The 15,790-nt window shown below is 41.9% G+C and overlaps 1 non-coding gene across 1 annotated transcript; it reads right to left on the bottom strand.

The window, feature by feature from the left end:
• Nucleotides 1–15,069: 15,069 nt before the first annotated feature.
• Nucleotides 15,070–15,143, bottom strand: TRNAE-UUC (transfer RNA glutamic acid (anticodon UUC)). Its single transcript has one exon. It is a non-coding gene; the product is annotated as a tRNA-Glu (tRNA).
• Between the last annotated feature and the right edge of the window lie 647 nt (nucleotides 15,144–15,790).

Below are 15,790 nucleotides of genomic sequence, written 5' to 3'. Positions count from 1 at the left end.
CTTCTCTGACCCTTTCAGAAGCTCAGGTTTCTTGTTGTTCCAGATGACCTCTTCAATATGGTATTTCATCACTGACAGCTGGGGTTTTTCACATTGAGCTGTGCTGTGGGTACTCAGATTTGTGCCTACCTGGAGGGACGTTGGCTCTTCAGGTGTGAGCAGCACAAGCCCCTTGCTCTGCATTAACTCTGTTGAGAGCAGATCTGCTGATTGTAAGTCTATCAGCAGTGCAATGAGCAGGGTGACTTTGCAAGTTAGGATCCACTGAGTCAATGACTGCAGAGGAAGAGAAAAGGAGCATCACACAGAGAAATGTTTCTCTCTTCCTTCCAGGGAATTCAAAATATGTAAAATGACCAATGAAACTCCTACTCATGGCTGTATTCTTATTGCTCCCTGTGAGTTAGGTCCTGACTGGTTTTTGATATTGTTGTGATAATGATTGTCGAGTTAGTAGCCAAAAAAAAAACTCTAAAAAACTTGGGAATTCAAGACAGAAAGAAAGGTGTGAGACAGAGGAAACTTAAAACTTTATTCTTAATAGGGCTCTGGTCCATGCTAGGGTATTTCTGTTACTATTACTGCTGTTGGATCTTTCTTTCTAGGCTACAAAGACATAGGAAGAAAGCTGCATTTTCACAGTTACAAAATATGAATAAACTGCTTTACAATCCACATCTGCTGCTCAGATGGCTTCTGATCAGTGGCTGGATAGTCCATCTGCAACAAGGCATGTGCAGCAGAGACTCTCTACTCAATCTCTTATTTTTAAATAGCACTGTAAATAAACACTGAAATCTGGTTTCTTGCCAGCTTGATTCAGAAAATGGTAAAAGAGTTACTGCAGATTAAACCAGGCATTCAGGTACAGAATGTGGTCAGAACAAAGGCTCTTAATCAGCAAAAGCAGTGGCAATCACAGAGGTTTTGTGTAGGAAACTTCTAATTAGTATCTGGAACATTTGGGGGCAATGACATTTTTTGTCACACAGGTATCACAAAAAGTGTATACACACACACATAATAAGAAAGAACTTTTCTCCTACAGATTATCTTCAGAAAACACAAACTGATTTCCTAAATCAAGCTAGCACAGGTAGCTGAGTTATGGTAATTATCCATATTGGTACTCTTAATCCACTGCAGAGTGAAGGAAAAAATGCCTTCCACAGGGATAGCATGCTTTACAGTGCATTTTCTTCTAATAAACAGCGTGTTGTCATTGCAGTTCAGTGTGTGCACAGGAATTTCTTTAGCTACTCTTCTTCACTCAAATATAAACCTGTTCCCAATAGCATCTCTGGGAGAGACATCTTCCCCTTCTCCTCCAAATATTAAGCAGAAATCTCAGGAGAGGTCTCCCATTTCTCTGTCCATCTGTTAATAGCTTCTTAAAGCAACTGGAAAAAATGTCTGTTCCCACTACTTGCCATGAGGTATCAGCAACTATTCTGTGCACTGGGAAGGAGTCACTGAAATGGTCCTCACACTGTAGGTGCTCTTTTATGGTTACCCTCCTGTGTCTGCAAGCCATCAGACAAGTTTTGTTTCATTTGTGAATTCCGGAAGCTCTGTGGGCAGCTATACCAAAATGGTTTTTTCTGAAGATTGCTTAACATAGAAGCTGTGGGTCACCACTCCTGCATACCAGAGGGGCTCATACATTGCCTACCAGAGTGGAAATTATGTAAATATGGGATTGGGGATCTGTAAGTATGTATGTCTATTTTTTAGTCTTTCTTGTTTGCAAAAGGGGTCTACGGACTGCACAAACTGCAGGCTGACCTGCAGTTGCAATGTTTTCAAAGTCTTGCCTGATGAGATCCTTTGCCTAACAGCTGTTTTGCTCAAGCTTGCCACAGGATCTAGGATTTGGCTCTTCTAAGACATTTTTTAAAGTTGTAGAGAAGACTGTCACCTTATTTTCTGTGTCTTTTACAAGGGAGCCTGTCAGTGCTCTCCTGTGTGGAGCCTGTCCCTGGATGAACTGTACTGAAGAAAGGCACTCTCTCCTTCATCAGGAAGAGGAGCCTTATGTAACTCCTCCTCACTGATTGCACAGATGCATTCAAAAAGCCCTGTATAATTCATTCATCCTCTCATGTGCATAAATCTGACAGCACTGACATGACATGGCATTTTGCAAGTGATGTGGGAGCTGCTGTGGGTTAATTGTCCAGGTGGTCAGGCTGGATTTTGAGATGCCAGCAACCTTCACCTGGTTACAGATCAGCACAGCAAGAAGTGGTGGGAACTAGCTGTGCTCTTTAAGGTCCTAGTTTGCTGCTTCATTGCTCTTTTTGCTGCCATTAGCTGAATGTTAACCATTTAGAAAGATGTCCACTGCATGTGTTTGAATCTCTTTTAAAGCAACCCAATCCAGTTCTGGTGTTTCAGCCTTTACCCCCAAGTGGAGGCACCTTCCTCCCCCAGTGCCCCACCACTTCCTGCCATTCTTCTTGGAGGTCCTGGGGCTCCCAGGAGAATCATGGAGCAAGCAGAGTATGCTGGAGGAAGGGCAGGACAGATGCCACGCCACAGATGCCAGCTGTGCCACTAGTGTGGCACTGTTACTGTGGTACACCTGTGCCAGCTCTGCTGTGGAGTACTTTTGTGGGTACAGGTTTCAGTCTGTTTTCCCTTCTTTTAGCCCAACATGATTTAACATCAGTAGCTCACTAGTACCACTAGTGATGGTGTATGCAGAGATGCTTTTACAGTTTATCTGGATGTAGATTTACTGAATGTTTTGCAGACCACTCGCAGCACAGTTATTCTACCACACAGCTTCTATATACTCACTGAATGCATCTTGCTCAGTTGTACCTTACTGCTTTACCTGTGAGACAGATAATTCTGTGAACAGCAGTCATGCCTTGGATTTGCAGTGCAGACATACCTCTACTGTGAGAGGCATTAGATTGTTAGCACTTCCATGCACATGCACATGAATTAACATTAAATTTTATATGATCCTCTTAGGATAAAGAGACTTTAAAAGAAAGAAATTTATTTCATGGCATTTACCATCATTGTAATGATTCTACTCACTCTGAGAATTGGATTCTCAGAGGATAAAAAACTTTTATTTTTTAAATCGTGATTTATCTGTCTTACACACACACACACACACAGAGGCACACACAAAAAAAGAGAAAGTACTTTGCTTTTTCTAACAAATATCGTGTTCTTATATACGTGTAAGTCTTTTTCTTAAACATTTTTTCAGTTGGTTAATAGCCTGGTATATAGTATGTTCAATAATTTAAGACTGAGCTAAAAATGGGGTTGGTCTACTTTCTTGGAATACCCTCAGGGAACATGGAGAAGAGAATTGGAGAAGCAATTATTTCATGCTGCAGCTGTATGTTTAACTGCTTTCTTCCTCACTCAAGTGGCATCTGCATTCTCACAGCTGAGGTAATAAAGGAAGTTGGGACTCTTAAGTGCATCTGTGAGTCGTGGGAGGTGATTAGCACAGCAGCCAGGAACATACCTCCTTTATGCCAGACAGTCCTTTGTGTGTTGACTATTTCTGATGGAAGTGCCCGGTCTTCAACACACATATGTTTACTAAGGTCTTGATTAAAAAGTTAATTAATTAATCAAGAGATGAAGGCCTTCATACATCTGAAGGTATACAGGCTGCTATATGATTTGTCTTGTTTCTGAAGCCCATCTGTACAGGCTAAAGATAGCACAAGCATTATCACAAGAGGCTACTTCCAGCTAATCAGTTATCACTTGCTAAGTGAACTTACACTTCACATCTCATCTGGGGAACCAATAATTAACTTATTTCGGTTTTTGTCTCCTTGTCTTTTCCTCTGATTTATGGGTTGGCTCAGTGGAGACCACAAAGTCAAACACCTCAAGCAGCACAAAGTTGCAAGATGCAAGATGCAAAAGATAAAGAAGATGAAGAAGACTGGGTCTAACCTTGTGTGCCTTGACTGTGAGAGAGCATCCTACTTCCTTGACAGGGCCTGGGCTGGCATTTCAGCCACTCACCTCTGAAAACCAGGACAATAGAAAATGAAATTCTGCGCTCTAACACAGTTACATAAATTTTCAGGAGGACACTTAATCAGTAGATAAGTAATTTACTGAAAACAAAATTGCAGGGCTTTGGAGCCCATGACTGATTACACTGAGGTTCTGACTCCTGTGGGGCCTATATATTCAGTGCAGAACAAACTCATGTCATTGACATTTAAAGAATAATGTCAGACCAGCTCAACTCTCTTCAAGCTTCTACAGCTAAAAGCACACATATATACAACATTTTTATAAGGCAGGCAGCCTTGCACTATGAAGGAAGTGTGAAGAACAGATGCAATGCAGAGGGATGACTTTTGGCAGTGTGACCATTGTCCGCAGTTTCAAGGTAACAATCCAAAACACACAAAGAGCTTAGGTTATCATAAGGTTATTAAAGAATCATAAGGCTAAAGAAATGCAGAAAAATGTAGATTTTTTTTTTGTGTATTTTTTTCCCCAGATGACCCAAACTCCTTGTAGAAATGCAAGTAGGTAAAATATTTACAGGTGGAGTGTTGATATTTATCGTCTGTGCCTCTTCAGAGTTTGCCAGCAAAGTACTGGCAGAAAAAACATTTTGCAGTGTTAAGCAGCTGAACTCAGAAGCCCTGGTTCTTTTCTACCAGTGGGAAGCACGATGCTTTAGATTTTGCAAATTACTTTTTTATGATCATTGTTAATAAGTAATACTACAAAGACATGATTGTAGATGACATGCACTGCATCTAAGCTCTTAAACTATTATGAATGCTACAGAGACTCCATATCCTATATCTTATTCAGCACCTTAGGTTTGCCTGATGAGGCATCATTCTCTTTTGTCTCAGTCGTGTCTTACTCTTTGAAGCTTCAGAAACTCTACGAAGTACACCTGCTGCTCACCAATGGCAATAAATGTGAGAAAGTTATTAATAGCGTCTAGTGAGATTATTAATCATGCCAATTTGCCAGAGAGGCAACTTAAAAGTCTGCCAAGACAGTCCAAAGTAAGTTCCCTCATGGTACAGGAAGAAAACCACCACAGCATGAAAGACCAAAGGTTCATTGATCCAAGCAGCTGAAGGGTGCTGCCCAAGTAAGAGTTAGCACACAGCACTGTTTCCCCCATATGCTCTCCCAGACTGCAATGTTTTCATGATCAAGGACTTAATCAGAAGGTTTTTTTTCCCCCTTCCCTTTTAAGGGCCTTGCTGATTTTGTTTTCCATTAACTTCTACATTCTTCCCCTAAGCCCATTAAAATTACCCTGTGGCTGTGAGCTCCACAGCTTTATTCATAAGACAGCTAAAAAATGTGTAAGTGAGCTTTCAGTTTTATGTCTCCTGTTTCACAGTTTCTTTTGACAGAAGAGAAGTAGATACCTGCCTTTCATATCACCCACAAGAATGCAGAGCCTGTCAGAGTGTCCCCACTCATCTCTTTTTCAGGTTGAAGCACAGGATATTGCCCTTCAACAACCTAGCAGGGGGAAAGTTTCTCCTGATGCAATGAGAGGATAAAATTGAAAATGCTAGACAAAGTTGTCTTCAGTATTTCCTCAGTCTTCTTTCAAAAGGACAAACTCCAGAAGGCAGTTTCTTTCCTGTAAAGCTTCAGCTAAACAGAGCCAGATGGGATTGCACTTCCTGAGGTGTTAACAAGGACACGGTCTGTCCTCTCCAACAGTACAGACCCCACTGCTTTCAAACGGTAACAGTTCAGTCTGTGCTATTGATCTGAAAGTGTCACTTACCACACAGGGACAAGCCCTTTTATCCCAGGGATATAAATAACAATCTGAACATATGGAGAAGAGAATGCTCTTGGTCTAGAACCAGCTTCATATTTACAAGCTTAGTCTTTAACATCTGGTCCAGCTCACAGGGACCTGGAGTGTGTCCTGATACTGAGATATTGCTCCTCCTTGTGTTCTTCTTCAGTCTTTTTGGTACTTAGCTGATGTAGATTTCAGCATTGACCTTGTACTCTTTACCCAAGGTGATGACCAGTCTCATGCAGTTGATGTAGCAGTTAGAAAACATGCGCTTCAGTTACCTTACAGTACTATGTTACCTTGACTAAAGGCAGAACAATTCTTCCCCTAGGCCCAACTGAACCCACTGATGTGATAATTTAAAAGTGCTTATTTGGCAAATAACTTATATACGGCCAGCCAGGAAACAAACCAGGCTGCTAACAAAATTTGCCATCAGCATCCAGTTACACTGCACCTTGCAAAAAGGCATATACTTGGCCTTCTGAAAGTCTACAGCTAAACCAGTAAAATTTCAGGCACAAAATCCATACTGCATTTCCAAGAAACTCTAGTAAAAGTACTTTGTTGTTCATAAGAAAATTTATTTGTAACATAGATGTTGACCACACATTCACTGTTTTCTCTTTCTTTGTGTGTAGATTTATATGTTGCATGCTTCTAACATTATTTCTTAGATCAAATGGTAACTTTTAGAGAGAGAGGCAGTATTGCCATTGGTGTGCTATTTTGGTTTGACACATTTGCACAGTAATGTGTGCATTATTACACACACAGTATTCACACTCCAGTTCCTACTGAACAACCCATTTCTTGGCATGCTATGAAAGCTTACATTCCCAAGGAGATATGAGGAATCCAGAATGATGAAATTGTGAGAAATAGATAAGGAAGGAGAAAGTATAAGTATGTTTTACACATCTTTAGAGCTTAAGATTTTGATTAATATTACTAAGAAATTCCAATTGTGTCAAGAGAAGTACAGATTAAAAAAAAATCTTTGCATGGTTTGAACTGGATCTGGATAATTCTCCGTCTGACTCTCTAGAGTTTATGAAACTTCTGGTCATATTTCCATTCCTAGGTCTGAAAGTTAAGGATTTAAACTAAAACTGTGCATTTGTATAATTTGTTATTATGTGTCCCACAAGATACTTCATCTAATCCTTTAACTATAGAGATGGGAGACAGTATATGCCTCTGCCAGGCAGCACTTTAAATGCTGCACCATATCTGCATGCATACGTCTGCCTAGGTGTGTCTATGTCTGTCTCCTTCAGTGGCAGAATAGCAGCACATACAGCCCTTGGCATGTTAAAAGGCCTGTTTCCTCACACAGGAAGAGCCACCATACCCTCCTGGCTGCTTTGGGGTAGAGCATGGGGATGAGTTGTGAAAGCTGGAAATCCCTTCTGCACTGGTAATTTTCTAGCCATACTAAGGACTTAGAGATGCTGCTGGATCAGAAGTTGGACATGAGCCAGCAACAGGCACTTGCAGCCCAGAAAGCCAAACGTATCCTGGGCTGTATCAAAAGCAGCAGGATGAGGGGAGATGATTCTCCATCTCTACTCTGTTCTGGTGAGACCCTCCCTGAAGTGCTGCATCCAGTTCTGGGGTCCCCAGCACAGGAAAGACCTCTTGGAGTGAGTCCAGGGGAGGGTCACCAAGATGATATAAGGGTTGGAGCACCTTGTCTATAAGGAAAAAATGAGAAAATTGGGCTTGTTCAGCTTGGAGAAGAGAAGGCTTCAGGATGACCTAGTTGCAGCTTTCTCGTACCTGAAGGGAACCTACAAGAAAGCTATAGAGAGACTATTTAGAAGAACATAACGATAAAGCAAAAGAGAATGGCTTTAAACTGAAAAAAGAGTATGTTTAGATTAGATATTAGGAGGAAATTCTTTACTGTGATGAGTCACTGGAACAGGTTGCACAGAGAAGCTGTGGATGCTGAACCCTGGAAGAGTTCAATGCCAGGCTGGATGGAGCTCTGAGCAACCTGGTCTAGTGGAAGGTGTCCCTGTCCACGGCAGGGAGTTTGGAACTAGGTGACCTTTAAGATCCTTCCAACCCAGGCTATTCTATTTTCTACAGAACACTATGTAGGCATCCAGAAATCTTCCACCACTGGGGTTTCTCTGGGTACAGAGCGGGCAGCTATTGTAGACATCAAGGTCCTTCAGTCACCAGGGAGATAAGCAGGGTGTTACTGCAGGCTGTAAAGATGTACCAGTTCTTCAGAATTTAAAAAAACCCTGAAACATTTTCTGTTCATGAACTACTTTCTGTGCAGACACACGCACCTCGCAGACAGCGGCATGCAGCGAGATCATCTGCAGCGTTTTACCACCACCCAGTGGGAATCGTGGGGATAGCCCCAGACCGCAGACCCCGCAGAGCCCCCTTCCATTGGCCGGAGGCGTCCCTGCAGAGCTCCCCCTTCCACGGAACCCAGGAGTTTGTTCACCCTCCTTGGGCACACGTAGGTCCCGTCAGTATTCACTGATTGTACACACTCTCACTCTGAGAGCAGGGGTCTCATATTTACAAAGTGTGTTTCCCATATGTTTTTTTATGTACAGTAGTTGATGATGCAAGTTTTGATTGTTGATTGTTACTGTTATTATTAGTATAATACTGATGATAACAATAATAGTAATTAGGATTGTCATTATTATGAGAACAACAATAATAATATATTTTGTTTGTGGGGGAGTTTTGTTTTTATGTTCATGGAATCACAGAATCTCCTAAAGTGGAAGAGCTCCATCAAGATCATTGAGTCCAGCTCCTGGACCTGCACAGGAGCATCCCTAAGAGTCACACCATGTGCCTGAGAGCAAATGTCCAAATGCTTCTTGAACTTTGTCAGGCTTGGTGCTGTGACCACTTCCCTGGAGAGCCTGCTATAGTGCTCAACTACCCCCTGGGTGAAGACCTTTTTTCTAATATCAAGCCTGAATCTGCCCTGACACAACTTCAGGACATTCCCTTGGATCCTGTCACTGGTCACCACAGAGAAGAAATCAGTGTCTGCTCCTCCTCTGCCGCTCATGAGGATGTTGAAATTGCAATGAGGTCTCCCCTCAGTCTCCTCTTCTCCAGACTGAACAGACCAAGTGACCTCAGCCGCTCCTCACACAGCTTCCCCTCAAGGCCCTTCACCATCTTTGCTACCCTCCTTTGAACACTCTCTAACAGCTTAATATCTTTCTTATATTGTGGTGCCCAAAACTGCACACAATATTCAAGGTGAGGCCACACCAGTGCAGAGCAGAGCAGGACAATCCCCTCCCTTGACTGGCTGGTGATGCTTTGCCTGATGCCCCCCAGGACACGGTTGGCCCTCCTGCCTGCCAGGGAACTGCTGACTCATATTCAGCTTGCCATCGACCAGGACCCCCAGGTCCCTCTCCTGGCACAGCTTTCCCGCATCTCATTCCCCAGTCTGTACGAACATCCAGGGTTGCCCCATCCCAGGTGCAGAATTTGGCATATTCCTTTGTTGAACTTCATCTAGTTGGTGATTCCCACTCCTCTAATTTGTTGAGGTCTCTCTGCAGAGCCTCCCTGCCTTCGAGGGAGTTTCTGCCTAGGAGGCAGCTCCTCTGAGTTTTGGGTCATCTGCAAACCTGCTTAGTATCCCTTCCAGTCCTGTGTCCAAGTCATTTATGATGTTGAAGAGCACATGGCCCAAGATGGAACCTCACTGGTGACAGGTCACCAGTCTGACGTCACCCCCTTCACTGTTATTCTCTGTGCTCCACCCATGAGCCAGTTGCTCATCCACTACATGATGTGCTGCACACCTTGTCCAGCAGGATTCTGTGAGAGACAGTATCAAAAGCTTTACTGAAATCCAAAAAGATTACATCTTTGTTTGGTTTGTTGTTTGTGTGTTTGTTTGCAGTGTTGTTGTTGTTTGTTGTTTGTTTGTTTGTTTGTGGAGGTGTTGTGGGGGAGGGAGAGGGTAATTTTATTTTGGTTTGGTTGGGATTGGGTTGTGGTGGGTTTTTTGGATGGGGTTTGGTTGGGTTGTAAGTTGTGTACTTCTTCAGGGAGAAAGCAACTGGCCTTTGGAACTTCACATGGTGACTTGGCCTAGAGATAGATTTCTGAAATTTTCAGTTATTCAGCACTGGGTTTGTGTTAGTTTTTTTCCATTCTCTAGCCCTTTCTTAATCTAAGCTGTAAAATAGAAGCTTTAACAATCTCATCTGGAAGCCATGTGTACTGTATTTTCTGGTTGGTTGCAGTCATTATCTGGTGGTAAGGCACTCACAATAGCTAGATGGTGGGTCTTTTGCTCCAGTAAACAGTGAAAATCAGTGATGAGCTTGGGGCATCCTGCACAGAGTTCCCACAATACTAAGTCTGCCCAAAACAGTGCTCCTTAACTGAAACACCTCAACCCTGAAACCAGGAGATGTACTGCCTTGCAGTAGGCTGCACCAAAGGCATTGCATAGTCCCTATGTAAAGCTTGGTAGCTGCAGTAATATAAGGATCTATTAGATTTCTCCTGGCTTCTTAAGATGAAGCCAACAGATATCCAGCTGGCCAGATCTTATAGCAGCATATGGGGACCATAAGAATGATCATATCCCATCTGATCAAAGCTCTATCCAATTTAGTGATTCTGTTTCCAAGTGTAACCAATAGCAGATGCCTCAGGAAGACTATAAAACCCCAAGAATGTACAGCTACTTTTCCAAATTGCTCACTTGTACTCCACAGTTCTTACTTATCTCTGACCTTGATTGGGCACATTGTCATTTTATAGCTCTCTGTACTTCAGCTTCTCTTCCCTGTCGTGACTAAACTTGTAATTGCAATCTGAATCATGGATTTCCAGTTTTATTGTATTCTGTTTGCTTTGAAGCCCTTTATTTCCTGTTTGCATTTGATGCATTTTTAGAAGATACATTAAACAAGCTGCTTCTCCAGCCACAGACGATGTTACAGATTTCTTTTACACTCCCTTTTTCCTTCCTTTATGAAGTGAAGCACCTAAGCAAAAAGTTTTCCACACATGAAAACCTTCTCCACATCCTTCCTAGGATCACCCTTGCTACACTTCGTTTTACTTTTCCTAGCTCTCCTGTACCTTTTTGTGAGCTGGGGGCTCTGGACCAGATCAGAAATGTCATTAGGACTACATCCAAATGAATGAGCTGCATGCAAGAAGTGGAAGCTATTCCCCAAAAAATACGCATGTGGGGGCCAATCCAATATTCCAGATATTAAACCACAACCTAAGGCTGGAAGGTGCAACAGTGGCTTAAAGCCTCCAATTTACAAGTATGTGTAAAAGAAAAACAGAATACAGATAATTAATTTTTTTTACACTTATTTCTGTACTGAAATATGAAGATAAAACACACAAGAAAACTATTTTCTGGAATGCTGTCTTTATGTCTCAGGCCTGCATTATGACACCACTTCAGGTTTAGCAGGCTAAGACATCTACAGGTCCACAACACCTGACAGAACATAATTACATACAGTGAAGCACACAGGAGTTACTTATGAGTTCAAAATGTCTTTCTTTTCATGATATTTTCTTAAAAAATGTAACACCATGGTTCTTGAGATAAGCTTATCTGAAAATTGAAACTACTCGGGTAGTTGCACTTACGTCTACTCATTTGCTTCCTTTTATTTATTAAAAGAAATATCAGCTGAAACAGCAGTACTGTATTCTGAAAAAGTAGACCTCTACCATGTAAGGAAAAGAGTAATTGTCTTAGACTGCAACTCAAGAAAGACACCTTGAATATAATTCTTTTGGTTTAAGGAACCTGTTTAATATTGTCAAGGTGTGAGTGTTACACTACATGATTTAGCCTTTTGGAAGTAACATGCCGTTTCTGTCCAGTTAACAGCTACAAGGGAAGGTCCTAATTCCTACAGTCATATGTGCAAAGTCATGGACTTAAAGGAAGGCAGTTATAAAAATATCCAAGTAACAAGATTGCCTTCCTTTTCTCACCCTTCAGAAATGTTTTCTACCAGAAAATATTAATTTTCTCTCTGAACTATTCCTGAAGGATTATGCAAAACATTCCACCAAGAACTGCCACTGAGAAATTAAATACCTGAGATCAAAGAGTTAATAAAGAGATGCAACTGAGGTAAGGTATTAAGGACTTGAAGAAGCAGACATGATTCTCTTAACTATGGGATTTGAGGCAGTGTGGAAGAAACCAGGCACTTAACATCATTGGGAAAACAGAAACTAGAAAACAAATAAAAACCCACCACTGACAAGAAATATGGTACCTTGCAGAAAAAGTTGTTGCATAGAAGTATATTGGAAAGATGAGTTAGGTAATAAATCAACCTTAGTATCATGTGGAAGGTCAAGACTAGCTCACATAGTCACATCTAATATCCAGGGTCATAACTTTAACCACCATCATTTTAAAGTGAGGATAATAAATTCTCAGTATTCTCATCTTGAAAAAAAAATTAAATAAAAAATAAAATAAAACAGGGTAAACGAGTGGTAGAAAAGGCATATATATATACCTCCTATATACATACCCCAGATATATAAATGGAGAAGTGATTTCTGAGTATCTTTGTCTCAGTCTTTTCACTGATTTCCCTTCAACAAAATAAATTTATTTGAAGGAAGTCCGTGCAGACAAAGAGCTATGAACTTTAGTGTGGTCATGGGGAGCACAAGCATAGAACAGAAGGTACCCTCTGTGTGGAGAGAACTAGATGGTGGTACTTCTTCCTGTGTTTGTAGCATTTATTATTGGTTGCTGGCCTGGAAATGGAAAGATTTATTTTGCAAGATCTATGGGTGCAGGGAAAAATTAGGGAGTTGAAACTGATCTCTTTTGAAACTACAAGTTAACCTCTTATGTCTATTATCAAAATTCCCAACTCCAAAATGTATTAGTCACATGGAAATGTGGGAGAATTAACAGAGTAAAAATGACGTAAAGCTTATACAACAATAAAATACACATAGGCAGTCAGCCCTGCAAGGTGTTAGAATTCTAGCCTTCCTTCCAGTACCCATCTAAATGTATTCAATCCAACTGATAAATAAGTTAGATGCGCTATGGGTAATATCACTGTCATTCTTAACTCAATAACTGTCTATGTTAAATAGTGATTTTCAAAGAATTTAACATCTTATACCAAAATCGATCACTATGTGTAAAGGTATTATTGCTACTGTCAGGGCATATAGTTCACTTTTTTTGATTCATAAGGAATGATGTTAAGACACTTGTTTCTTGAGCTCTGAATAAAAGAAATGTCAAAACAAGCCTGTACTTGCAATTGTGCTATATAATTTTCCTAATCCAGTTCTTATCCGGTGTTTAGGGAAGACTCAGTGCATTTGAGGTGGGAGAAGGAAGGAGGGGGAAGAAGCTTTATGTTGTCTGGGAGTCTACAGCCAAACAAATGTACATCCTGACTGATGTAAAAAGTAATTTAGTTTGGGTCTTTTCACTCAGCACCTGGCAAAAGATAAAACAGAGTAAGACATTAAAAAAAGTTCATTATGAGCACTTCAAACTCCCTTCTCTTCTCTATCCTGTCTTACTGTAGGAATTTTTGTGTAATAGATGTCCTCATTTTTGTCTCCAAGGGTATCCTGAAATATGGCTCTGCATGTCTAAAACACAAACAAAATCTCCATGGCAGATTGAAGTTTTTAGACTTGCTAGCTGTGGATGAAGAAATTAGCCCCACTGTAAGCCAAGGACTCACCACTACAGATTTGTTAACTGCTATTGTTTCACCAAGACTCAAGCTAATGTGTAGCACACATACATAGTGATTACTGAAGGGCAGGTGAACTCAGTTCCTCAGTGCCACCAACTCTTCAGGTGTTATGTAGATTTTGAATGAGTTCCTCTCCCAGTGCAAGATGTTTAGTGACCTTGATCTTGATAGTTCAGAAGCTGCACAAAACAGATAAAAGGTATGCTATGTGAGTTATTCACATTTCTCAGTGCACCCTACCAGGAAGCACTGTGTAGCACAGTGAAGACCCAAGTAGTGACACAGGAGTCCCATACTGGCTCTGCAAGTCAGTAAATGTCAGAGTAGGCTATTCTGAACGGAAGGAGAAGGCAGGTTTAAAAGCTGAGCTGTTAATGCCAGCTAAGAAGCTCCAGTTCTACCTTTGCTGCGTGAGACCTGAGCAAGGCAGAGGTACCTGTCACCAGAACAGCCGGGTGCCACTGCCCACTGCCACAGCTGTTGCATCTTCTCCCACGCAGCCCCATCCCCCAGCAGGGGGATGTAGGCACACTGATTACAACGTGTCACTTTTGAAAAGCCTCATAAAGCAGGTCTGTACTGCCCAGAGGTATGCAGGTCGGCCTAGACTAAGTGCAAAGGTTAACGGCTTTGCTGATTAGAGCAGCTGTAATCGAGTTAAGGACCATGCTTGTTATTCACTTAAGGCTATGTCTGACTTAAATCACAAGCAAGTCAGAGTGAGGCTCCACTCTTATCTCTACCAGAGGAAGGGTAAAAAGCTTCTGTTACCTTAAGAGCACTCGTGAGCTCCTGTTGGGAGCCATCTGAGTGTCATAAGGCCACCAGACCCTCTCTGTCAGAGCACCTTCAGATCACTCCCTTCAGAGATCTGCAGGGAAAGCGTCAAGGCTAACACAAAAACACATAGAATGGGCTTTTGCAAGGGACATGTGATCCAGCAGTGGGGAGCAGTCAGGGTGGCTGGGGACAAGGCTGTAAAAATCTCTAGTGAGCAATGGCTTCTTCAAGGAAGAGGACAGGGACAGGAGGAAAGTAAGGCAGTTGCACGATCGCTGGATGCAGTTACAGCCATGTACCTGAAACTGAGTTCGTTTCTTTCATGGTGATCATGTGGCATTGTTTAGGATTGATACTCCCCAATTAAGTGCACCCACCGAGACTCTCCAAACCAGACATTGCTCACTCTCGCCTCTTCGCCTCCTTCTTCCCACGCTGGGGATGGAGTCGAACATTTGAAGCACAGAAGACAAAAATCATTGGTTGAGATAAGAACAGTTTTACTGGAAACGGTAATAATAATGGCCAGTCTTCATGAGGAAAGATCTGGGGAAGGTCTTTACACCTTCCAGCCTGCGCATTGGATTTTTTAGGTGAGACACAGTGTGCGCGGAACTGAGCCCACCCTTTAATCCTAAGGTTCATCTGCCGGGGCCAAGCAAGCTTGGACGGTGGCAGCGAGGTCCTTAGGACGTAGGTGGGTTGCCTTTAAGGGCTAACCAGCTCCATCTGCCCGGGAGTGGCCCTGACCGGGAATCGAACCCAGGGCTCGGCAGTGAAAGCGCCGCGCCCTTAACCACTAGACCACCAGGGGCTCCACTGGAAACAGTAATGAGATAAGAAAACAAACGGTAACACCAACAATAACAGTAATATAGTTGCTATAACAAAAATAACAAAAGTGTACAAAGCAAGGGTGATTTACATGCAAAATGCTCACCAAGCCTGGGACAATGAAACAATGGTGGGCAGACCCAACACCAAACACACTTGGTTCCCTGACTGGAAAAGGACACCCTCCTTCTTGGAGGGAAGTGAGAGACCCTTTCTGCCCAGCCTGGCAATGATGTAAGATTGTATCAAATAACATTGGGGTCCTGGCCACACCTACATGGCTCCAGGCTCCACCCCCTCTCATCTACTCAAAAAAATTTATCCTGTCCTTGATCAAAACCAGAACACTGTGAAAGAAGGAGTAACAGTACATTGTACTCACCCATTGTGCCTACCAATGTAAGTTTCTGAATATCTCACTGTTTGCGCAACTGGGACCAAATTGCAAGATTTTATTTATTGCTGATATGGTTACCAAAAATGCTTTCAATTTTGACATCTGAAAAAAACCAAAAATCTGCTACATTTTCTTAGAAATTTCCCATTTTGCTGTCCACTGGATTTTGGCAGAAGCTGAAAAAAATCATGTTTTTAAAATAAAAGTAGGGGGTTAAAAATGGTGATTTTA

Source organism: Myiozetetes cayanensis, unplaced genomic scaffold (genome assembly GCF_022539395.1).
Source record: "Myiozetetes cayanensis isolate MyiCay16 unplaced genomic scaffold, myiCay2020 scf4, whole genome shotgun sequence".
NCBI classification, from domain to species: Eukaryota; Metazoa; Chordata; class Aves; order Passeriformes; family Tyrannidae; genus Myiozetetes; species Myiozetetes cayanensis.
Note: the sequence above shows the minus strand (reverse complement) of the source record. Positions and strands in the feature narration are given on the sequence as shown.